General features: G+C 40.6%; 1 protein-coding gene and 1 long non-coding RNA gene across 17 annotated transcripts in view; both read left to right on the top strand.

Moving 5' to 3' along the window:
* Positions 1 to 26725, top strand: part of NFIA (nuclear factor I A) — a 607688-nt gene that overhangs the window by 278890 nt on the left and 302073 nt on the right. The gene's annotated exons all lie outside the window — the stretch shown is intronic.
* LOC135965215 (uncharacterized) overlaps positions 8317 to 26725 on the top strand; it is a 33531-nt gene continuing 15122 nt past the window's right edge. The window contains exon 1 of the long non-coding RNA XR_012419509.1: positions 8317 to 26639. This is a non-coding gene — a long non-coding RNA (uncharacterized lncRNA). The remainder of the gene's footprint in view (positions 26640 to 26725) is intronic.

Raw genomic sequence — 26725 nt, 5'->3', positions numbered from 1 at the left:
AGCACTGAACATCAGGCCAGGCAGTCCACTCCCATTACTAAAAGAAATCTCCCCTTTTAACTTCATCCCATAAATGGATCAAACTTCATGGATCCACCCGAGGAGGACTTGGTTTAGTTTTAGATTCTTAGATTAGACTTCCACCATCAGTTTCAGTATTCTTTTCACAATATTAATGTTATAAAGACTGTTAGAAATGAGGAAATACCGCCATGTCAGGTTCACTAATGGATCAAGAAATGAGCATTTTCTGAAACATCAGTCCAAAACAACAAACCTCAGTACCGTAAGTTCAGATAACTTGGGAGCAGTTGAAATCCTTTAAGCCACAAAGGTAATGTCTTTTGGCATGGCTGGTGAAAGAAGGAAGCTGGTTGAATTCGTTGACTAACTCTGTTGCTGGCTAAAAAGACAATTAAGGAGAAAAGGGAGGGAAGAAGAAAGGAACCAAAGAAACTAAAATCTGTTTCTTTTTTAGGAGGAGTTGGAAGATGAGGAGTAACACAACACTTTAGATATACATGTTAAAAACTTACAACAAATCATAGATCATACTAAAGGATTACTGAAGTTTAGAACATGGCTGAGGGTGTAGATGTCAGATTTTCTTACACAATAGTGGGTCTTTTGTTTCAGAGTTCACTCTTGGCAAGCAACTCCCTACCACTGCGTTAATTTCCTGTCGATCTTTCATTCAGCAACAGAACTAGAGATGGGGAGCAGACACTGCCCCCCCCCCACCCAGGCTTTTTAAGACTGTGCTTTGTGTAGATTAAAAAGACGAAAGAAAAAAAGAACAAACTTTTTCCAAACAAGATGTCCATGTGCATTCTTTAAGATCCTGTGTATGCTTAAAACGATCCTTTAAAAAAAGCCCTCTCCATAATTTTGAACCTCTCCTTTTTCTAAAGACTTTTATAGGCATTTTTTTTTTTCTTCTCAGCATGTGAACCAATGTGTAACTCAAATAGATGTTACTTTGCTGTTTACTTAGATTGTTTTAAAAGGCTAGCTGTGTGGAGGAATGAGGAAGGAAGGGAGGCGGGAGTGGCTGGGGTTTTTTTTGTTTTTTTTCTCTGTTGACCTAATGAGTGCAGTTCTTAAAAAATAATAAATATTTATATGTGTTCTTAATTTTTAATGAGTCTCATAAACTGGCTGGTATAGAAAAGTGTATGAAAAGCTATATATATTAAACTATAGTTATTATAAATACATGCATATGTACACTAGAATGTTTTATGAGGAAGGGAACTTACTGGTCTTGTTCACTCTTGTTTTCCCATTGTCTAGAACAGTGCCTGACATATAACTGATACTCAGTAAATATTTGTTGAGTGAAGAAAATGAATGTAAATTGACAGCATTGCCTAGTAGGGGTACCGTTAGAATGCAGAAAACTTGGAGTCTGGTTCCATCACTGCCATTAATCAAGAATATGTTGTTGCTGAAATCACTTAGCTTCTTTGCTGCTCTGGTTCAATCAGTTTTTTTAAAAAATTGGGGGCCCGGCGCGGTGGCTCACGCCTGTAATCCCAGCACTTTGGGAGGCTGAGGCGGGCGGATCACGAGATCAGGAGATCGAGACCATCCTGGCTAACACGGTGAAACCCCGTCTCTATTAAAAATACAAAAAATTAACCGGGTGTGGTGGCGGGCGCCTGTAGTCCCAACTACTCGGGAGGCTGAGGCAGGAGAATGGCGTGAACCCGGGAGGCGGAGCTTGCAGTGAGCCGAGATCCGGCCACTGCACTCCAGCCTGGGGGACAGAGCGAGACTCCGTCTCAAAAAAAAAAAAAAATTGGGAATAGCCCAGCTACTCAGTAGTCTGTGGTGGGAGGATGACTTGAGCCCAGGAGTTTGAGGCCGTAGTGGGCTACGATTGTGCCTGTGAATAGCCACTGCACTCCAGCCTGGGCAACATAGTGAGACCCCGTCTCTTAAAAAAGAAATAATAGGGGCCGGGTGCAGTGGCTCACGCCTGTAATCCTATCACTTTGGGAGACTGAGGCGGGTGGATCCAGACCAGCTCGGCCAACATGGCAAAACCCCGTCTCTAATTAAAAATACGAAAATTAGCTGGGCGTGGTGGCGCATGCCTGTAACCCCAGTTACTCAGGAGCCTGAGGCAGGAGAATCGCTTGAATCCGGGAGGCAGAGGTTGCAGTGAGCACTCTAGCCTGGGTGACAGCACAAGACTCCATCTCAAAAAACAAAACAAAAAAGGAATAATACTATCTGCTCTCCTTGCCTTTTGTGGGTTTTCGTGGTGATTAAATGATATCTGAGGGACGCAAAAGAGCTTTGGAAACTACAGGGTGCTTTACAGAGTGTGTGTGTGTGTGTGTGTGTGTGTGTGTGTGTGTGTGTGTGTGTACAGAAAATCCTTTATCTCTTTGCTTCTCAATTTCTTTTCTTAGGAAAATCAGATTATTTAAATCCCATTATGCACAGCTCTCCTCTGTTCTTACTAAGCCTCTGTATTCCATTACCTCCAGTAAATCAGAAAAAGATGGTGAGTCAGGCTGTAGTGGAAAGCGGGGTCTGCTGTTTTCTCATGTCCATGTTACTCTGTGGTACTCAGAAATCTTAAGTGCATGTCTCATGAAGTTTCTTACCTGTTTGAACTATACAAGCTATAATGTATGACTTCGAGTCTTTTAGTTATGACCACTCTTAAGATTGTTTGATGACTAAGTTGAAGTATTTATTAGTTGTTAATATGCTGGATTGATAATCATGCATTTTAACATAGTAAACTAAAGTCCGTGTCATAGAATTAGTTCTAATTTACTTTTTAGGCTGGATGAGGTTACTGACGCTTCTAATCCCAGTACCTTGAAAGGCTGAGGTGGGAGGATTGTTTGAGTCCGGGAGTTCAAGACAGGCCTGGGCAACATAGGGAGACCCTGTCTCTATTATCATAAATAAAAATAATTTTTTAAAAAATGTATATATATACATATGCTTATGTGTTTTAATAATAATATGTCCCAGAGTTGCACATCTGGAAGAGAAAAAGATAGAAACTGAAAAGAAAATAGAATGGTATTGACAAAGAGAAAAGATGGCATCATTAGGACAATTACGTTTTATTTTAGGAACAACTCAAGGCTTTACACCCATTCTTTTCCCACATTTATTTTTTTTTTATCGGAATTCTTAAATCTAAGAAACAAGTAATATGGAGGTTCTTTATATTAACATATTACTTTAAATTAGGAAGAAAACTGTATAGGCTGCAGCAGACTTTAAAAGTATTGTAAGAATTTAGATTTGGAAATGAACTTTAAAAAGATAGAACCTTTAGATTTAAGGGATCATTTAATACAGCTGCTGTCATTTGGCTTTTAAGAGAACTGAGGCCCAGGTAGCCCAGACCAAGGATCTTTTGCAGGGTCATGCTACTGGGTTCTTTAAGTCAAGACTGTAACCTACATCTTTAGGTTCCTAAATTTTTACCATGGCATCTTGTTACCTAACTGTTGATTGTTGAATTTTCTTTTTCTTTTTTGAGATAGGGTCTTGCTCTGTTGCCCAGACTGGAGTGCAGTGGTGCCGTCATGGCTCACTGCAGCCTGAAACTGAAGCTCAAGCAATCCTCCCGTGTCAGCCTCCCAAGTAGCTGGGACTACTGGCATGTGCCATCACATCTGGATAATTTTTAAAAGTTATTTATAGACACAGGATCTCCCTATGTTGCGTGGGCTGGTCTCAAACTGCTGGGCTCAAGCTATCCTCCTGCCTCAGCCTCCCAAAGTGCTGGGATTTGAATTTTCTTAAACCTAAATCAATATTATAGGCCCCACTTAGGAGAACTTTCCAAAATATTGTTAGTGTTGACCACCTTAGCATTACATTTGCTAATGACAGTCACCCAGGTTTACTGAACCAGAAAACCAACTTTCAGGTTAATAAGATAGTTATGTCTGTGTGCCATCCTTACCCTTGTCTGGACATACCCATAGAGCACACATTTTAAATCTGAAAGAATGTATGTAGTCTCCCCTACCCCAGCTTTTTTTAAATGGCAAGGGCTATTGAAAAAAAATCAGAACCCTCCACTTACACTTGCATACATGTAGCTTAAAATATATGTTGCTTATTGAAAGCATTAGGTTGAACTCAGGAGATATACTGCATCATGTAATATGTCTGCATTTGTCCATGCATTCTTTTTGGAAACCTGATCTTATGTCTGCATTTAACAGATAGGCTAGGTTAAGTTATGTTAAACATGTTGTACTGAGGTTGGAATCACCGTGCCACAGCCTGGCTTTCTTCTTTGATTAGCTTTAATCAAACTCTGTGCATTCCGTGACCTTAATAAAGCTATTTTTCCTGACAACTGAAGACCGTCTTAACAAGCATAGTTCATCTGTGCTGAAACTAAGGCTGAGTTAAGATAGGGTTTAGGCCCTCATTAAAGTCCACAGCATGGAGTATAAGAGGAAATGATGAAATGGTGCTCCCTGAAACATCTCTTCTTTAAATTTAATTAGACAAATTATACGCAAACTAGTAGATGCCCTGGGAAGGCAATCAACATTAGGGCTAATAAAAAGCTTGAGTAGTATAAAAGGGCTGGGGGAGGTGCTGTGGAGCCTTTCTAACGCCTATGAGAGGCAAATTAAAACCAATTGCGAAACATGGAAACTGGATGAATTTCAATATTGATTTAGAAATTAATTTTATGATGTTGTTCGAAATATAAAAATAAAGGCTATACTTATTAATCTTCCAGAATTTGGCATGTTAACACCTATGCACAAAGCATTTTATGGATCTTTATATGCTGGGAGACACAATTATGGACTGACTTGGGAGTTTTGACAGACCTGGGTTCAAATTCTAGCAACTTCCCCTACTAGCTTTTTTGTTTGGGGAGGGTTTTTTTCGGTGCATGTTACTTCACCTTTGTGAAATCCAATTTTATCATCTATAAAATGAGATAAATCTATTCCCTAAGAGGCTTTATACGAATTTTTAAAAATTAAAATAGTAAGTATAGAACACTTGGTACAATGCCTGGCACATAATAGGTGCTCAAAAATAGGTACCCCATATTTAGAAGGAACTTCCACTGAGTTAAGAGTGGTTTCAAGCGAACTATCCTATAAATATGTGAGAATTGGATTATGAATGTAAATATTGTGTGCATAATCTTATGGATCAAGATAAGTTTAAGGGAAAATGTTAGAGGACAGAAGCTTACAGCTTTTGGAAGGAAAGGTGACTCAAACGTAAGAAGCAAATTATTTGAAGCCCACAGCAGCCAATGGAGAGAGTAGGTTGAAATATTTGTTAAGTGCTGCATGCCTAACATCCTGTATACCTTACCATCTCATTTAATATTGATAACAACTCGGCAAAGTAGTTATTATTGACCTAATTTTGCAGATAAGGAAAAAAGAGATTCAGAAAGGCTACGTGAATTGCATTTTAGCATAGAAGAGTTAGGACTGGAACTCAGTGTTGGCCTGGTTCTTGGGGGTGGTTGGATGACAGACTAGTACAGTTATGTTCATAGCTTGTAAAGATCACATTTGTCATATAATTTATGGGGATATGTAATCTCTCTCGCTTCTGGCTCTTTTCATCCTTGAATGAGTTCTAAATAAACCTATTTTGTATTATTTTTTTAACCCTTATTCCATTGCTTTCAGACTCTGGTTCTCAGCCTTGGCTGCCCATTTAGAATCACCTGGAGTGGGATCTGGGCATTAGCATTTTTTAAAGCTCCTCTAGTGATTCCAGGTAGGCAACCTGCACTAAAGACCTTTGCTTTAAAATCTGTCTACCTCAGGCATAGGTGTTTTGGTTGCCCACGGTGTTAAGCCTAAGTTTTAGCAGAGATTTGCCAGGGTTGATTATGATCCTCTTGCTTGTTTGGAAGAAGAAATATGGAAGCTGTGAAATCTTTTCCAGTTGTGATAGATGTTGTTTATGCATTAATTAGCATGTAAAAATTAAACACTCTCTATACTTACTGTTAGCGTATTTTCTTTCTCTCTCTCTCTCTCCCACCTCTTTTTTTTCTATTGAAGGAGGCCAAATTAGATGGAGTGAAGAGAGAAATGATTATGGTAACTTTTCCCTTCAGAGAAGTCAAGAACAAGAGGTTTTTTTGGTTTTTTTTTTGGTTTTTTTCCCCAATTTCTTAGTAAAACAAAATATTTGCTTTCCTTGTTTCTTTTTTGTTTTTGAGACATGGTCTTTCTCTGTCACCCATGCTGGAGTACATTGGCAAGATAATGGCTCACTGCAGCCTTGACCTCCTAGGTTCAATTGATCCTCCCACTTCAGCCTCCCAAGTAGCTGGGACTACAGGAACATGCCACCATATAGGGCTAAGTTTTGTATATTTTGTAAAGACGGGGTCTCACCATGTTGCCCAGGCTGGTCGCAAACTCCTAGACTCAAATGATGCTCCTGCCTTAGCTTCCCAAAGTATTGGAATTACAGGCATGAGCCACTGCTCTGGCCAAAGTTATTTTCAAAATACAGTGGTCTTACCCCACCACCCTTAGACGTGGAAAGAGTCTTTGTTGCCTGACAGATTTGCGGTAAATCCTGGCTTTCTCACTTTCTGATAAAGAGTTCGTCATTTTATTTATTTGTTTGTTTGTTTAGTTATTCTTGAGAAAAGATCTCACTGTGTTTCCTAGGGTAGAGTACAGTGGTGCCATCTCAGCCCACTGCAACCTCTGCCTCCCAGGTTCAAGAAATCTCCCTCCTTAGTCTCCCAAGTAGGTGGAATTACAGGCATGCGCTACCGCACCCAGCTAATTTTTTGTATCTTTAGTAGAGACAAGGTTTCACCATGTTGGCCAGGCTGGTCTCGACCTCCTGGCCTCAATTCATTCACCCACCTTGGCCTCCCAAAGTGCTGCTATTACAGGCGTGAGCCACTGTACCTGGCTAGAATTAGTCATTTTAAATTCGCTGGGGCTGGGCTTTGTGGCTCATGCCTGTAACCCCAGCACTTTGGGAGGCCGAGGTGGGCAGATCACTTGAGACCAGGAGATGGAGCCCAGCCTGGCCAACATGGTGAAACCTCATCTCTGCTAAAAATATAAAAATTAACTGAGTGTCTGTAATCCCAGCTACTTGGGAGACTGAGGCACAAAAACCACTTGAACCCCGGGAGGCGGAGGTTGCAGTGAGCCAGGATCAGGCCACTGCACTCCAGCCTGGGCGACAGAGCAAGACTGACTCAAACAAAAAAGAACAAAACTCTCTGGGCCTTGGTTTCTTAAGCTGTAAAACAGAAACAATTCTTAACACATTTGGTTACTCTGAGGATAAAAGTGAAGAAAAAAACATGCAGAGGATAGTGCGGAACTCCCCATGTAGCTCCCATTATTAGGTAACTGAAGTGCACGTATCTTATGCTACTGGTCAGGGCAGCCTTTGCTGAGGGGCTCTGTGCAGCTTTCTGCTGCAGCTGAGCAAGTGGGCCTATAGCTGACTCTTAATCGAGGCTGGTGCTATTCAAAGAGATTGTCTTTCACCCGAGGGATTTCTGGGCATCTATTTTGTGGATCAGAAAGTAGGAAAGAAGGTAACTTTGCTGAAAGCTAGTCTGAGGAGTTAGTAGCTGATACAGATCAGCATTTCCTAACTATGAGATTTCATAATATTCTCTCTTGTCTCAATTCTGAGTCACTGATGCCTGCTGTGGTGGCATTGTTCATGAACATGTACAGTTATTGGGAAGTGATCTTGTCTTTCCTCCTGCCTTCAGGCACTGCTACCTAAATTACCCCCAAACAGATGTATTCCCGTTCTTCTTTAAATTAAAGACTATGTCATGAGCTAAACTATTAAGTTTTAATGTTGATAAGCATCAGGCTAAGCATATTTCTCCTGCCATCTCCCACGGAGGTGTAACATTGTTTTCTATACTTACGGAATTTACAAAAAAAAAAAAAAAAATAGTTGGTATCTGCTAATGGGTCAAATTAGCAGGATGTTTTGAAAACTCAGTGGAAGAATAGCTCTTCCTGCAGATGCATGACCTGGTAGAAATCCAGACATTGGGCTCCACCAAACTCGAATGATACCCAATAAATGATGATAGGAATATCCAAAGAGTTAAATGCCATGAGACTACTCGCCCCCTAAGCTCTAAATCCTTGTATGGCCCTGAGACAGGCAGGCAGTGGGGCTGCAAGCCTGAGATAAGTACTGAAAATTGGCCCATATACATTTTTTTAAAACATAGCTCCTTCCTTTACACTTTTCTGTACCCCTGGCCTGAAGGCTCTACAGCTTGTTACATACTGATAGCTAAGTAAACGCAATCAACATTCCATACTACTGCCTGCAGAAAAACCTCCAGGTTTGTTTGTTTGCTGCCTCCAGGATGTTGGTAAATATCTGGCTGTATTTTTTGGGGGGGCGGGGGTGGGGTGGGGGGATGCAATGGGTAGGAGAAAATTAGTATACAGTGTCCAAATTTACATTATAAAATGCAAATTTTGTACTCCAGAATAAGAAACAACTTAGAGTAGACCTGTATTGTTCCAAGACTAATGAGAAATTATCTTGTTTTCTGTGTGTAGAAAAGGTTTCTCTTCGTAGTGGCTTTACATATTTTCTGTAGGGAAAAATTCTATTTATAAAATAGCCTGGGATATGGAGAATTCAGTGATAAAACGGGCAAGAACATTTTCAGATTGTTTTATTCTGCTGGAATGTAGCATGGGAAAGCTCCTTCCGAAAGGCTATTACCTCTGGGCATTCTGGTGCAGTTGGGGAGTGAATTGGTAAGATAAAAATGGGATGAAAATCCCCATTTTCTGTTAAATACAAACAGGCTTGGAATGGGCCATCCTGCATTTAGGATTAGAAACTTCATTATACAAAAGCAGGGTGGAGAAACCCTACTTTGACAGCTAACCCAAGAGTGTATGGTGACCACAAGATTAACAGGGGCCAGCAGTGTGACATTGCCATTCAAAAAGCTAATGCTGTAGTTGGGCTGTGGTCTGACCACAGCTGGTTTTTTTTTTTTTTTTTTTTTTTTTGCCCGGTTTTGGGCACAGAATGCTAAGAGGAATGCCAACAGAATGGAGACTCAATGCCAATGAATTGGGAAATCATATTATGTGACGGGCAGTTGAAGAAGACATGTCTGTAAAGTTGGAGAAGAGATTTCTTAGAATGACCTCAGTAACAAGCTTAAATATTTAAGTGTCTGGTGAAAGTAGGGGTGGGATAGTCTCTGATGCGCTAGAAGACGGAAGGAGTTAAGTCCTTCTCTGGAGCCTCAAACCTCTCTGCTCAGCATGAAAAAACCAACAGAAACCCTAGTTAACATCTCCTTGCAGTGTCTGATCTGTTTTTCCAATACATCTGCTCATCTTGTTTCAAAATAAGTAGCTGTCACCATTCTTAACCCTGTCATCCAAACCAGAAACCGGTCATCATCTTTGACTGTTCCCCTTTACTCAGGGAAAAAAAAACAATGTCTTTTAAAGTCAGCGCCTAAAATACTGGTCTTTGGTTTATCTCCAATAACTCAATTGTTAACAACCCTTGAAGGGGAGGCAGTACTGTTAAACTTGATAATTTCTAAAGACTTTTGAGCTATTTAGCACGAAGTGATGCCACGAAAAAAGAATACTAACATTACTCACAGCAGAGGGAAACATTTTATATCCTTTCTGAAGGCCAAGGTTAAGTTCTGTGTGACTCAGCAGATTGACATTCTATATGACCCTAAATCCCTTCTATTTCCTGATCTACTTGTCTTGACCTGTTTCATTTCCACACCAAAATAGTTTCATTAACACAGCGATCATGCACAGGAGATAGTGGCTAACTGATGTAATTAACTGACATGTCAAAGGCTACTGGTTTATTGCATATGCAACTGTCTGTCCTGGTGGGAAGATACACTTTCTGCTGACATAATAGATATGCAGACATGCCAAATTGCCCAATAATCTGCCCTGTGATGGTGAGGTGTTTGTGGCCATTCTACTTACAGGAACAGAATGGTGGGATCTGTTACTATGTTCTCCTAAAATGCAGCTGGCCAAAGGTGCTAATTGGTAAACAGTTAAAATAGAAAGAAGAGAAGGCAATTCAGTTTTGGGCCTTAGTGAGTTTTTTTTTTCCTTTTCTTTCCTTAAAAAAAAAAAAAATTGTGCTTTTGGCATGCTAATGCATGCATTTAGTCTCTGCAAGAAATTTCCATTTAAGAAAGAATTTAAAAACATGAAGTGCTCAATCCATATCTCCTAAACAACTAAAAAGACTGCAATTTCAAATGAGAAATTATGTTGCAAAAAAGAAAAAAGTTGTTTATTATGGCTCAAAATTTTAATCACCCAAGGGCTGTAAAGTTAAAAATAGACAATTCTGCCTTCTGTTTATGGTAAACTTGGCTGAGTCCCGGCAAATTTCAAAGCTGAACATACTGTATGTTATTTTTGCTTAATTTTAGATTCCACATTTTAAAATTATTTCTTACAAGAAGCATATTTCAGGATATAAACTTAGCCTGAAGAACAGTATTCTTGATTTTTGCCCATATTGAAACTCCTTTGAAAATAGTAAACTATGGTTTTGGGATTTTCCTATTCCCAAGAGTCCAAGTGGGTACCTTTCTAAGTCTTTTACATTATGAATGAACACAGGATTATGAAATTGTAAAGGTTACTCTCTGCTGTCTGATTCCTTTACTTGTAATTTTAGTTTTCTTAACAGTATATAACTTGATGCAAATATGTACAGAGTAGACATTAACTTTCACTGAAGTGTTTTCGGGAGGGAGGGGCACTTTCCAAGATGTGTTGCCTTTAGTTTTTCAGGTAGGGAGACAGGAAGACACGGACAGAGGCTCTTAGGGCACATAGAAAGCGCCTGCCCCTGTGCCAGGAACTTAAGAGCGAGCTAGGGACGGACCCTCCTTGCTGTGGCTCCTGAACAGTGCAGCTTCTCTTCTGACGCACTCACCCTGGCCAGGAGGACCGCTTGTGTGGCGACTGCTTGGCCCAAGAGCAAGTAGGATTGTTGACTCAACTCTCTTCGTGTCTCCTCAGAGAGGAGGAACACCTGGCTTCACCTGTTTACATAACTCTTGTTGATTCTTGTCCCTAAGCTCTTCTAGAATGCTCTTTTGGGCTTTTCCTCAAAAGGTTTTTAGAAGAACAAGCTTTTTGGGGTGGCAAGAAATCTAGGATGGAGATTTTTGTTTTTAACTATTACTCAGCGTGGCATTAGAGAACCACATGTGCCCCACAGAGTCAGTGGCATGCTCAGTAAATATTTGTTGAATATTATTAAGTGAATGACTGTTTACTGAAGAACAAGATTGCTGTGATGACTTTGACAAACGTATGTTTGTGATTAAGTTAATCATAGCTACCATTTAGAACTTCTTACTCACTAGACACATAACTGAACACTTCATATGTCATTCTGGTTTTTGCTTTTTGTATTTGGTTTTTGTTTAAAGACAAGGTCCCACTCTGTCACCCAGGCTGGAGTGCACTGGTGCAGTCTCAGCTCACTGCAACCTCTGACCCCCGGGTTCAAGCAGTCCTCCCACCTCAGCCTCCTTGGTAACTGGGACTACAGGTGTATGCCACCACACCTGGTTAATTTTTGTATTTTTTGTACAGATGGGGTTTCACCATGTTGCCCAGGCTGGTCTAGAACTTCTGGACTCAAGCGATCTGCCCTCCTCGGCCTCCCAAAGTGCTAGGATTACAGGCATGAGCCACCGTGCCTCGCCTTCATATGTTATTTCTGATCCACTAGGTTTGGAACCTATCCCAGGACACCTGGCCATATAGAGTAGCTATGTCGAGTCTGTACTCAGCAAGTGCAGAATAAGCTCTGATTCCATGTTCTTTCCAATATGCCATACCACCGAGATTGAGAAAGGTTCTGTTAACAGTCCCCATACATTGACATCAGACCTCTGAGAGGCCAAAGGATACGTCACAATATTCTTTAAGGTGCTTAAGCCCGTAATCTTGGGGTATTTTCCTAGGCCACAATAAGAATCTACTTAGTTTACACACAATTCTAATAAATTAGGTTGTCTGTTTTTCAAATACAAAGCAGATTGATTCATTCAGCAGATATTTTCTGAATACCTGTTATGTGCCAAGTAGATTGTTCTAGATACAGTGAACAAAAAAGAATCCTTGCTCTGACAGAGGTGATGTTGCAGATTTAGATCAGTGCTTCTCAAAGTGTAGTTCCTGGATCGGTGGCATTAGCATAACATGGGGACTTGTTAGCAGTGCAAATGTTTGGTCCCCACCCCCGACTTACTAGTGAGAAGCTCTGGGGTGGGGCCTGATTTTAAACAAGCCCTCTAGATGATTATGATGTATGTGAAAGTGTGAGAACCAGTATTCTAGAAGATTTTACACAATTTGTGTTCCTATGGCGGATAGCTCTCTGGAAAACTGTGTCTCCTGATTCGTTCCCAGATTACTATTGTGTGTGTGTACGTGTGCGTGTTGAGGTCTTACCTTATAACGGCATTTAGTGATTGGCAAAGCTCAGATGCTGGGCCTCTGTGGGGCAGAGGCACTTGGAAATTTGTACCCAAGGATGTGGGCCGTGGAGTTACATGTACCTGAATTCAGATTCTTACTTTGCCAAGCACTAGCCACAAGAACTTGGGAGAGTTAGGAAAACTCTCTAAGCCTTAGTTTCCTCATTGTGCAAATGAAGTTGACAGTAATAGGACCATACCCCCATTTGTAACATGGCTACTTGGTACAAAGAAAATGTCCAGTGACTAGTGACAATTGCTTTTCTCTCTCCAGGATCCAGCACCTGGCCTGGCACAGGGTACATGCTCAGAGAACAAATCTTTGAAAGAAAGGGTAGATGTTTATTTTCCATTGTGTTAGCCATTAGCTCAAGGTCTGCAGCTACTTAATTCCAACCCGGGTCCATCTTTAGCAGAAGAGAAAAGAATAATGGGACTAAGCATCAAGGTGCACCTGCCACACAGTCCTCTTGGAAATATGTGACGTGCCGGTTAGCCACTGCTTTTACTTCATCCTCATCAGTCAACGTGTGATATTGCCTTCCCCTTTACCTCTTAATTTTGGAATATTTCAAATGCCTCTAAAATTTTATTTAATTAAGGGTCTTCCAAATCTGCTTGTAGATATTTTATTCTTGAAATGCTTGTGGAATTAATAAGTAAATCAGAGAGAATCAGACCTCTGCCTATTTTGTGCCATTTCAGCACTAAGCCAAGGAGAAAAATTCTTGAGGAAATTAATGCTTCCCTTAAGCGTGGTAGGAACATGAAGCTAACATACTGCCATATAACCCGATTTCACTGGTATTCTTTCTGAATTTTTGTTTTTCTATTTCTATTACATATTGGACTGCATGGGTAAAACAAAGTACAATTATGAGGAGGATGTTTTCTCAAAATCTGTACAGTCTGGTTGGTCACATAACCTTTCAGAAGAAACATTATCTACTGGATGACTTAGATGTTATTCACCAATAGATTATCAAGGTTTATCTCCAGATGTTCATTAATTCACTAATTATTAACTGAGTACCTACTATGTGCCAAGCATTGTCCTAGGTGCTGAAGACGTAGCAGTGAATGAATGGGACAAAAGTCTCTGCCCTCTTGGTACTGTACTAGGTACTTTCTTTTTCACACAGGGGCATGTGTGTAGGTGTCTCTGGAGTAGTGTGTTATATGCAGGTGTTGAGCCCGGGGTGGTGTTGGGTGCATCATATTAATTTCCTGCACTGTAGATGATTGCTGATTCTCAGTGATATAATCTAGTCAAACCATTTGGCGTTCATCTGCTTTAAATTTTATCGGTGAAGTTTAACTCTTCATTAATGAACGCTGTCACATTTTTCTGTCTTCTCTGACATGTCCTGGTGCCCTGGGTTTGTGGGGTCAAGTCACTGCTGATTTAACTCAACTCTTCTTTCTATGACTGCAAGTCCTGTGTTTTAGTTTCCTATTGCTGCTGTAAAAAATCAACATGAACTTAGTGGTTTACAGTAACACAGATTTATTCCCTGATAGGTCTGGAGGTGGGGAGTCTCAAATCCAGTGTTACTGAGCTGAAATAAAGGTGTTCTGAGAACTGGTTCCTTCTGTAGGCTCCAGGGGAGAACCTGTTCCTCAGGCCTTCCAGCATCTAGAGGCTGGCTCTTCACTGCATCACTCCATTTGAGCTCTGCTTCCTTCTCCTGGACCTTTGACCCTCCTGCCTCCCACTTAAGGAACCTTGCAGTTGCATCATTGGGCCTGCCTGAATAATCCAGGGTAATCTCTCTACCTCAAGATCTTCAACTTGATGACAGCTGCAGAATCCCTTTTGTTGTATTCATGGGTTCTGGAAATTAGGACATGGACATCTTGGTGAGTGGTCATTGTTCAGCCGACCGGTCATACCTTGTAAAAAATTCCAGTGTCCCTGGGCTGAGCTGCTCAGGAGCAGGTTTTATTGAGCAGTCTTTCCCATTCTATGAAATTCAACCCAGCAGAAAACACTCTAAAATGCAAATGTTGCTAACTTGGCAGAGCCCAATTATATGTGTACAACTACCTAAAATTTTCTTAATAATTGCTGTCTGTTCCACAAGACTTGGCTCAAAAACTCCTCCTCCAAGGAGCCTTCCTGAATTTTCCTGGGCTTGTATAGTACTCCGTGTTTGTGATTCTGTGTCACGCTATTTGTAAGTAACTCCATGATCAAAGCTTTCCTGTTGTAATTGTGTGGATTTACTTGTTGCCCACTGTCCCCATACCCTCCACCCCCACGTGGTGTGCTTTCTCCAGAAAGGGGCTACTTCTGCTGAGCACACAGAATACATTTGGTGAAAGTCTCTGTATCAATGAATGAATTCTCATCTTTCATAGTTTTTTAAAATAGTTTTATGTGTGTTTAACTTAATTTCACTTAAAAAGTATTTACCAGAAGCTGAAAGTAGGGTGTGATGAGGCTGGGTTCAGGAAGAACTGGCATCACATGGCTTCCTTAAGTTGTATTTTACATCGTTAGGACACCTGACTGAGCTGTGGATTCGTGAATCTTACGGATGGCTCTTTTCAATTGAATATAATTCTGAAGCTCTGCACCATTCTTCCCACTGTGTTGCTGTAAATCTACCATAAACAAAAGGTGGATTCTGCATAGTTGGAGGTGATGGAAATCAAGGTGAATACCAAATTCTTTAAATTCTTTTTTTTTTTTTTTTTTTTTTGAGACGAGTCTTGCTCTGTTGCCCAGGCTGGAGCGCAGTGGCACAATCTTGGCTCACTGCAACCTCCGCCTCCTGGGTTCAAGCGATTCTTGTGCCTCAGCCTCCTGAGTAGCTGGAATTAGAGGTGGGCATCACCATGCCTGGCTAATTTTTGTAGTTTTAGTAGAGACAGGGTTTCACCGTGTTGGCCAGGCTGGTCTCAAACTCCTGACTTCAAGTGATCTGCCCACCTTGGCTCCCAAAGTGCTGGGATTACAGATGTGAGCCACTGTGCCTGACCTGAATCTTTAAATTCTTAAAATCAGTTTTAGTCACCAAAGAAGATATTCTGTAGCTTAATAACTTCGAGTTACTGTAATGGAATCAAGTCGCTGGTATTGAGACATTTTTATTTAAAGATTTTAAAGTAGAATCTTACTATGTGGAAAAATATGGTCATTGTTGGAAAATCATTTTGCCTCTTTTTAACAGCATTCAGGCAGATTTTGTTTTCCCCTTTGAAAATAGACCTTGGGCTTTCTGTGTTGTTGGAAAGCATGTAATTTTCATTTGGTTTTTTTCACCTAGTGGTGCTTAATGATACCATGTGAATTTTTACAGTCTCAGCTGCACTGAAGTGTGTGCCCTGAAACTTCGGTTGGATTAAGAAAAGTAGCTTGGTGTGAGGGCTGAAATTGGTGAAATGGGAGAACACGGGGTTGCATCTATATATATTGCAATTAATATTGACGAGTGGGCAGAAGTCCAACATTATCCTAGGGGGTTGGCTAATGTTCTTTGTACACCAATGCAAGTGAGTCCCTCCCCTCCAGGTGTGAATCGTTTAATTTAGTAGGTCGATTAGGAAAAGCAAGGGGTGTTTTCTTGTATTCCAGTTTACATTATACACTCAACATTAACCAGCTGTTTAAGGTACAGCACGTTGTTGAGTAGTTGTGGTACAGGTGTCCTGAGACATTCCTAACCCATCTTGGTATCTCCAGGGCCTGGCATCTAATGTAGTAGGTGCTCATTAGCATTTGCAACATTAATAGAAGAATGAATGAGTGGTTGCTGTGGCAAGGTCTCTTAAAAATCCTGGTCCCTGCTTACCTCTGTAGCCTTCTCACCTCCCCACCTTCTAGCAATAATATTCTACTTGCAGCTTGTTAAATACTCCACATTCTTTCCGGCCTTTGGACTTTTGTACGTTTCATTCCCTCTGACTCTCAAACCCCCTTCCCAATCCCCTATCTCCTTTGTCTGGCTAATTCCCACTGGTTCTTTATGACTTAGCACCTTCTAGAAGACGTTTTAGGGGGCATCATAGTGGGTATTTGCTTGAAGGCCTGATTTGTTTTTCGTATCTCTATGATAGCATATCTCTTTGGGTAACAACAGAGAGCTGCTGACTAGTGACACTGTTGAAAGCTGCGTGTCTGAAGCTTCTTTTCAGGAGAATGTGGATCATTTCAGGTGCCTGCATCATTTGCATGTACATCTTCCAAACTCTATTGGTACTTTCCATTTAGATATGGGCAGAACATGATGCTACAGTAACTGAAATTCAATTAAAGAATTCAAGTTAGCAGCAGATTCTCTTCGATTTATAGCATCAGTATCAGGGTAAAATGGGAAGATGAAGGAAAACTATTGATGAATTCTCTTTGGTAGAGCTGATACTAAAGTGGGTAAACAGGCAAAAAGAAGTTGGGAAACTGAACCATTCCCTTTCTTTTCTTTTTTTCAAAATTAGAGACAGGGTCTCAATCTGTCACCTAGGCTAGAGTGCAATGGCACGATCCTAGCTCACTGCAGCCTCGAACTCCTGGGCTTAAGGAATGCCACAGCCTCATGAGTAGCAAGTGCACGCCACCATGTCTGGCTAATTTCTTTCTTTTCTTTTTCTTTCTTTTTCTTTTTTCTTCTTTGGATGAGATATGGGTCTCAGGATGTTAACCAGGCTGGTCTCGAACTCCTGGCCTCAAGCAATCTTCTCACCCTAGGCCCCCAGAATGCTGGGATTACAGGCTTTAGCAGCCACACCCAGCCTGAACCATTTCTGTTCTAATTCAACTTAGGAAACTTTGGTGCATAGTAGGAGCTCAGCTAACATTTGCTGAGGATGAAAAAATAAATGAACCAAATTTGTTTTGTTTGCCTCTTTTTCCATTTGCTTTACAATGATATATTTTTAAAAGTTCCCTGTCTTTTCTGCTACACTTCTTTTGGCCTTCATAGCTGTAGCCCCAGACTATACTTAGTGCTTTTGCTAAGACTGACTCATCTTGTTTCTGATTGCTTTAGTGATATAAGATTCTTGTATCCATAGGAATGGTGTGAGACTATATGCCTTTCTTGTTTGCAAAAATGTAAACCAGAAGAGCCAGTTATTGGTACCAGTACCAACTAATTCCTGAGAGCTATAGGGCAGTATCACCCTTAAATTACTAAGCCAGTGTGGAAAACAGCATGATCTAATGGAAAGCTAATTAGTCTTTGTGTCAGATGGGTGTGATTCAAATCTTGTCTGTACTGCTGATGGGCTGTGTGACTTCGGGCAAGTTGCTTAACTTCTCTGAGTTCCCCTGTCTCTCTGTTTTTTCATTTGTAAAATGGAGTGGAGGGGACAATATGAACTGGCGGTATGTCTTGATGGTGAGAAATGATAAATATCTTAGTCTGTATTAGATCTTCAGTAAATGGGAACTATTTTGACCACTGTTACTGCAATGAACCAAGGTGGCTATAAGCCCTTCAGTGTTTCAGTAGGGACAATCTTACAGGTAACCAGCAAGATCAGGACAGGACAGCTGATTTAGGTCTAAACAGTTTCCATCATGTGTCTTCAGGAAGGTTTTCCTTTTTTTCATCTGGAGAAAATTCAGACTGGTTTAAGAAGGGGACTGAGAGCCTCTTCCATCCCTATGTTCTGAGTGTTTCAGAGATGGCCAGAAATGGATACTAGTTACTAAGCAAGACCTTTAAAAAATGCACGTTACAAGGCAGGGTGGTATGAAGGAAAGAGCGCTGACCCGTGAGTTATTCTCGCGGGGCCAGGCTCTGCTCCACTCAGCTCCGTATTCTCTGCCAAGTCCCTTTAGATCACTGTGTCCCATGTCCCCCAGTTGTGAGTTGAGTACATTGGACCAAAGGATTACAGTTTGTTTTCTTCCCGGGCAAGTGCTTCCTCCTGACGGGGAGTTAGTATGATGTGGGTGGTCCCAGTAGGACTGGGCTGGTCTTAACTGTTCTAAGAAGTGTTAGCAGAAAAATGGTTGGGCATTGGAGTGACACTGTGATTTGACATTTGTGGGCATCCTTTCGTGGTACAATGCACCTGGCCAACGTCTTCCAGCTTAGAAATTCTGTAAGTAGAAATTATTTGAATAAACATATACTGAGAAGGTATTTTGGGGGAAAATTTTTAAATTCTTATCTGACTTGACTGGAGCGACTGCTTATGACACTGAGCTTCTTGGGGGTATCGATAATGGTTGTCTTTGAATGGGGAGTGGATTTCTCAGCTTCCTGGGAACAACAACAAAATTCCCCCAACAAACCCCAGGGTGTCTGAAGCGCCTGCTTTCTTCTCAAAGAGCCGGATCGAATACTCTTCTGTGGGCTCGAGAGCTATCAACAGTATTGAACAGTTAGACTGGAAGGATGGGTTGTGAACAGTTGTTCCCTCAAGGCTTGGAAATTAACAAAGACCATATTAGTAAGAATGGGGAGGGGCCGGGGGTGAAGAGAATGAGGGCTGGGAGGAACAATTCGGAAGTGGAGAGGGTGATTGGAGAGGTTTGTTTCCCAGATAGTTTTCAAAGAAAAGGGATTTGTGTAGTATGCTGTGGGACTGAGGATGCAGTGCAAGACCAGTTGATATTCTTTTTTTAATCGACCAATTAATTTCTCTATCATGTTTCTTTTAGGCTCATGGAGTGTCTTCTTCTTTCCTTTATCATGGCCATTGATAGCAAGAACTTAAGGGATTCTTGCCTCCCTGGGCTCAGGATAGGCTGGAGAGAAGGACACACTTAAGAGCAAATTGACATTTTGCAGTTTTTGTTTGTTTGTTTTTGAGACAGTCTCACTCCATTGCCCAGTCTGGAGTCCAGTGGCTCAGCTCACTGAAACCTCTGCCTCTCAGGTTCAAATGATTTTCATTCCTCAGCCTCCCAAGTAGCTGGGACTACAGGCTTGTGCCACCATGCCTGGCTAATGCAGCTTTTAAAAAAAAAATTGTATCACAGGTAAAGGAAAACGATTCAATGTGCAGAGAAGGCTCAGGTTTTCATTTTAGTCTGGGGGTGACTGATTTCTTTCTTTCAAGGGATTGGTTGAGGAGGTCAGAGTCTTAGACAGGGAGAAGAAGTCAGGGAAAAGGAGAAAAGAGGGAATGAGATTTATGACCCTCTGGATCCCAGCTTTTATGTCGCGTAACCATTCCCAATACTGGAAGTTCATGACACCCTGAGAAACAGCCCTGGAACTCAGAGCAGTGATCTGCATGCAAAGGCAAAATTAAATAGTCCAGCAACTGCTTTGACCGAGAGACACACATAGTACTATTCTGGGTCCTGAGTGCTGCTTCCCTTTTATTTCTCCCCTAGGCACAGATTCCACTGGCTCACAGAGTGATGAGCTAGACCACCCAGGGCCACTTATGTTATACTGAGGGTGGATGGTGATAGTGCTTATAGAGGAATTATTTCAACAATGGAACTTTTCCATTATTCTTTCTGCAATCACCCTCTACACTCAGAATGTGGAAACCTTGGCATCTCTCACCAAAGAACACTGAATTCATGGGTGTTGCTCAGAGAGTCCTGTCCTGGTTCCATAACATTGTGATAATAACTGAAGATCTTTAAAAATGTATGTATCTTCCATTTTTATTCCATATGGCCCCTTAGGTAACATGACCCAATGGGGCCATTAAATGACCCTGCCTACACTTGGATTACTCGGTACAAAGCAAATTTATGGTTGTTTATTCTCTCCTCCTATCAGCTATTAGTGCCTAATCATATGGTCTATCGATCATGAGATTAATCGCCTGCCCAAAGAGGCAGCAGGTCTTGTGGAATGCTGCACTGCGCCAGACTGAACTTCAACCTTTTATACAAACTGGAGGAGTCAAAATCATCATTCACTGCCTGAAACCCCTGCACCCTGGGCCTCCTGCACCCCAGGAGGTAAATCCCTTCTTTTTCAAACAGTGTACTTTGCACTTCCTTTCCTTGTGTAAAACTTTACCTCATTGATTCAGGCAGGCACTTGTAAATAAAATCCTTTCCAAGGCATCCTATAAATAATGATCTAAGCTGAAAATATGTGGGCTTTATTATACAAAGCCCCATAGTGCTGCCATAATTAAAGGTCTGTCAGTATTTCTATTATAAATTCTCATTTTAGAAGATTTATCACTGGGCTATTAAAGTTTTCTCTAAGACTTTCCAAGAGTATCATGATCTAAGGCCTTTTTTTTTCTTTTTGTGGAATGTGTTGCTTTGAAGTTATAAAAAATAAAGTCCAGAAACATTATCACATAGGAGTACACACATACAAAGATTGGACACTTTAAAATTTGAGCTGTGCCTCCACTAAAGTGGCTTCTGTTTGCCTCTTGTGTTCTCATTGCGTTTATGAGAACAGAGAATCATTGTGGGGCTAACACTGTATTGTAATATTTGTTTCCTGGTCTGTGTCTTTTACTGTAAGGAGAGAGAGGGCAGGGACTTAAATCATTTGTCTTTCTGGCCCTGCTTTCACCAGAGGGCCTTGGCAGTGTAAGCACTGGGTTTGTTCAGTAAATGAGCCCCAGGGTGAGAGTCAGGAAATTTTCTTCCTAGTCTTCACCCAGTCATTAAAGGTGGGGAGTGAATTCAGGCAGTGAATTTAGGCAAGTCCCTTTACTTTCCTGAAAACAAGTTTCCTCATCAATGAAACGAGTGTGTGTTGAGTTCAGGGCTAGTAAATCTGTTTTTGGTGGGTTGAATGCTGCCGGCACAGTGTTTTCAAACACTTGAATTAGAATGCCTTTAGATGGAATCTGTGCCTTCTAGTTTGCCATAATCCCCACTGTTCCCTATTATATTATGTTGTATCAGCAGCCTGCTTCTATCATTTGCCTGCAGGTTCTGTAAGTATTTATGATTCCTGGTAATTATTGATCATGTGACCTTTTGTTGCTCTAGTAAGGGTCTAAATCTGAGATTCAGGTTAGCCGTTGATGCCTTTGACTGTAACTTTAATTTTCTAACTTTCAATTTTATCATCAAGGACCTCAACTATTATTTTTTTGTTCCATATTTGAAAACTGTTGTGTTCCAGACATACTGCATTGGTTACTAACTGATTTTCCATTGTGAAAACTGACATGTGTAACTGAACACACAAATGAGCCATCAACAGTATGAATATAAAAGTGTGCAGTGAGTTGGTTGATGTTGCAGCTGGCTTGTTCAGTTGTTTCATGGGAAAGTGTATAGTTTTTGTTTGAAGTTTTAATATATGAAAAATAGTTCCCAGGTCTTCCTGCCTTTTTAGACATGTGATAGACCAAGGATTCTAGGTGAGAACTTAGTTTGTTCTTTTATGAGTTGCTGGACTGCCCTGGTTGTTAGAGCGTCAAGTAAGTTGTTTGTCCATGTGCAGTTCATGTCTTTTCATTTGTCTCCTTATTGGTCAGCTTAGAGAAGGCTCTATAAAACCTGGCTTTTACATTCAGTGAGCTGAAAAGAGCTTCCTATATGAGTTTACCCAAAGGCCTTTGTTATATTTTCTCCCTGTAGTCAAGAGTATTTTGGAATTTGTTGAAAGGATTGGGAGACAATTTAAAAACTTGGCTCTCCAGTTAAGAAGAATCATTTTTTACAGTTTAACTCAGACTGTTGGTAAATATTGTAAATTGACAATTTAAAAACATACATTTATTTTATTTTATTTATTTATTTTTGAAATGGAGTCTTGCACCATCTCCCAGGCTTGAGTGCAGTGGTATGATCTTGGCTCGCTGCAACCTCTGCCTCCCAGGTTCAAGAGATTCTCCTACCTCAGCCTCTCCTACCTCAGTAGCTGGGATTACAGGCACGCACCACCATGCCCAGCTAATTTCTGTATTTTTAGTAGAGACGGGGTTTTGTCATGTTGGGCAGGCTGGTCTCAAACTCCTGATCTTTGGTGATCCACCCGCCTCGGCCTCCCAAAGTGCTGGGTTTATAGGCATGAGCCATCACACCCAGCCTTATTTTATTTTTGAGACAGGATCTTACTCTGTCACCCAGGCTGGAGTGCAATGACACGATCTTGGCTCACTGCAGCCCTCGCCTTCTGGGTTCAAGTGATCCTCCCACCTCAGCCTCCTGAGTAGTTGGGATTACAGGTGCACGCCACCCTGCCTGGATAATTTTCTTGTATTTTTAATAGAGATGGGGTTTCGCCATGTTGCCCAGGCTGGTATTGAACTCCTGGGCTCAAGCCATCCACCTGCCTCACCCTCCCCAAGTGTTGGGACTACAGGCATGAGCCACTGCATCTGGCCAAACATACATTTAAATAGAACAGATGAAAGATCTATAGTGTAGAAGTAATCTGCGTATAAACCAGTCTTAAGTTGAGACGTGACCTATGACTGTTAAAGCAGTCCACATCACACAAAAATAAAGGGCTTGGAAGATAGCAGCCTGGTTTAACCAGGTTCGATATAATTTAACAAGAAGAGATAGTATCTACATGGTTGCTAAAAGCTTAGGCTCTGGGGTTCCTAATTTGGGTTTAATTCTGTCTTGGTTACTTGTTAATTCTGTCACCTTGGAGTGGTTACTTAAATCTCCCTAGGCCTTGGTTTCCTCATTTGTAAAGTGGGGATAATAATGGCTTATTGTGTGGAATAAATTAGAGTAATTCATACAGAGGATTTATCATCATATTGGTTACAGAAGAAACAATGAATATTCGTGATCATTTTTATCAAGAATATAATTGAAATATATTTCTGAGCATTGAGGTTTTTCTCTTAGAGTGTGAGGGTATACTTTCTTAAGACTGCTCATACATGCTGGATCACCCATATACATTTCCAGGAAATTGTATGTTCTAGCAATTGTATGTTCCGAATGTGCTGCTTTCAGTTTTTTCAAGAAACAAATGATGTCTGACTTTAAAAATCTAGAGTTGAAATCTTTCCCTTACATTTCCTTTTCCCTCTAGATCAATCCCAATTAGAGTTTCATTGCAAAAGTTTCACAAACTCATATTGGCATTAATTATTATTGGTGTGCTGGTGAAAGTCCTAAAGTGAGTTCATTAAGAATTAAAACCCTTGGCCAGGCGCGGTGGCTCATGCCTGTAATCCCAGCACTTTGGGAGGCCTAGGTGGGTGGATCACTTGAGGTCAGGAGTTCGAGACCAGCCTGACCAAATATGGTGAAATCCCATCACTATTAAAAATACAAAAATTAGCTGGGTGTTGTGGTGTGTGCCTGTAGTCCCAGCTACTTGGGAGACTGAGACAGGAGAACTGCTTGAACCCAGGAGGCGGAGGTTGCAGTGAGCCAAGATCGTGCCACTGCACTCCAGCCTGGGCGACAGAGCGAGACTCTGTCTCTAAAATAAAAAGAATTAAAACCCTTGAGAAAACTTTAAACCCTCTTGGACTCATAGAGCTGGAAGGGACCTAAGAGGTTATCTCCTCTAAGCCCCATTTTACAGATAAGGAAAGTGTATTTTCCAAGGTAAAATAAGTTTTCAACAGTGAGTATCCTTCATAATGGGTTTTTAATTTGTACTCTCACTGGAGTCAGCCCTCATTTGCCATGTTATGATTATGTCCTTATTGTGGGACTTGTATGTATTTATTAGAGACCATTGAGACGTAGCATTGGGCATTAATTTTGTGGCAAAGGCACCAGGGCAGTAATCATTATTAATGGATTTCATTATTTGGGAGAGCATTTTACTGACTATAGAGAATTCATTGCATTGATCTATTGTGCCACATTTTTATTATACCAGGTAGTTTAAAATGATATTCTCTAAACTGTTAGGCTGAAAAATTGTCCAATCTTGGCAGTTATCCCATCAGTAAGACCTTCCTTTTACTACCGAAAATACATAGTTCTGTTGAAAGAGACCTTTTGACTGGTCCCCAGTGCCCTGAATGTGTTTAAATCCCTCACTACTGAAATAGGAGGATTACTACTGCTATCATTGTTCTAAAACAAACTTTCTTTTGGAAGATAACAGCAGCGGTAAATCAGATGTTGAAGAAAGTACCAGCTTAACTTCACTTTGCTTTAAAAGGGTTTCCTCTTTAATTGACAAGTGTCATGTATAATAGGGCATGGCAACTCACATAGTAAACCTTGTGCCGGGCTGCCTGCTGGGGTTGGAGTTCTTAATGAACATACAAGTGAATACACTGAGGCAAAAAATTAAAGCTCTCCAACTGTGGGGTATTCATTCTGTTCACTCTGGCCAGTGTGGTGATCGGCACCGGCCACACCAGTGGCCAAAGAGAACTGCATTGGTCATGTGGCTGTTCTGTAGCTGTGAGCTATGGTAACTGTTATTTTTCCTGGTGATAGTTTTCGATGACAGCATAGATTCTGGTATCATATCCAAGGAATAAACAAACACTTTTTTGGCTTTTTGGTTTTTTTGTCTTTGACATAAAAATAAAGCTATTTTTGGCACATGCAGCCTTTTCACAAAGTGATCGTTTTCTTGAGCTCTGGACTACTTGGTAACATTCATAAGTTCCTTCACTTTGTAGCTTTCCTTCCTTCCACTCCCCACAAAAGAAAGCAGAACTGATTTTTTAGAGGTGATGTTTACAACAGTTCAACACACTCGAATGAGCACTTAGAATAATGTCAATAGAGGAAGGGAAAAAAAGGACATATTATTATCAAATTAAGTAATGGATGGGCAGTGATATTTTATTTATTAAAGCTTGTCTGAGTACCACTGGAAACAGAGTATGTTGGTTCTGAAGTGCACAGATTAGAAAGGAATGTTGAGTTTGGAAACGTGGCAGCCTGCAGCACTGTGTATGGTTTAAATTAAACCTTTTTTTGGAAAGCAGAATAGCTGTAGGCCACATTTAAGGGAAAAGCTACAGCAGAGTGAGCTGGCTGTGGTTTTTCTTTTACTCTGTAACCGGCCCACTTTCCCTTGTTTTAACACAGAAAAAAGACTTTGGACTCCTTCAGACCAACCACATAGCTTCTCTGCTGACCACAAAAAGGAAGCTTGGCGTAGACGCCATAGGATTAATACCCACTGTCTCTTAACCCAACAGAGTGTGAAAACTTTCATAAGAGATTTCTCTGGGCAGACTGACACTGTGGTTGGACTTTAAACATTTTAAATCAAGCACAACTTTGAATTGCATTATGCCACAGTGCTCTGTAAATTGTTATGTGTGATCCCACTGTTAAAAGTTATTTACATGAATCCCCAGGTTTCAGAGGGATAAACCACTAACAGCTTTGTGTATCTTATAAAGAAATACAAAGAGAATTAAAGGTATGCCTATGACAAATTATCTCAGATAGAGTAGGTAGATCATAGTCAGATTTTATTGTTCTTAAGCAAATGGAGGCAATTGACTTTTGGCAGAAAAGCCTTTTCATCTTTGAAAATAATAGGATTAAGATTATGGATTCTCTTAATCACTTGATCAGCTTTATTAATTAACCACATTTTTAAATGAGGAAAAAAACCCTTTTTACTAGATGTGCATCTTTCTTAATAATTTTGCATTGCAGAAGGCTTTATTTAATATACTCATCTACTCAGGTATTACAAATGGTTGTTTCTATGTCCTATGCATTAATTTTAATAATTGGAATCATACTACCTTGATTTACTCATCATGCATTTGTACAAAGCAACTCTAAATTGACCAAAAATAACAACAAAAAACCCATGTGTGTTTGTTTTTATATTTACTCATTCGGATGCCTAGGATTAATATGTTTTACAAGAAATCATTTGAATTTACATCTTACCATGTTGAATTAATCAGCTTTTCATAAGTGCACTATCTCAGCATTCTGGTTTCTATTTAACAGAGAATCTCAATGGAAGAGATTGATTGGAAAAGTTGAAGGAAAAATCGTGCATACACGTTTCAAAACTGTGGTCTTATAGTAACCACAGTTAATTCTTGGTTGACTTTATGTCGCGAGAGGGGTTTATTTGCTGTCATTAGAGAAATTGGTCTGTGTAACACTTCCTGTATGTGAAGAAATGCAGTTGTCATCTTGCCTAGACCATTAAAGCAGTATTTAAATACTTCCAGTTGTGAGGAGCCGTGCATTTATTTTGGTTATTTTCCCAGGTGTCTTAGGAGCAGCTGTTTTGTGCTTTCCTGAACTTAATAGTTGAAGAATGTGGGAAAGAAATGGTGTACTTTCTGGGTAAAGTATTTTAGCTACCCTGGAGTAGTTGCATTGCATCTTGATCTTTTTTCATCTTGGTAGAATTATACTGTAACTAATTGAAG

Source organism: Macaca fascicularis, chromosome 1 (genome assembly GCF_037993035.2).
Source record: "Macaca fascicularis isolate 582-1 chromosome 1, T2T-MFA8v1.1".
In the NCBI taxonomy this organism is placed as follows: Eukaryota; Metazoa; Chordata; class Mammalia; order Primates; family Cercopithecidae; genus Macaca; species Macaca fascicularis.
This window is presented reverse-complemented; position numbering and strand designations above follow the sequence as displayed.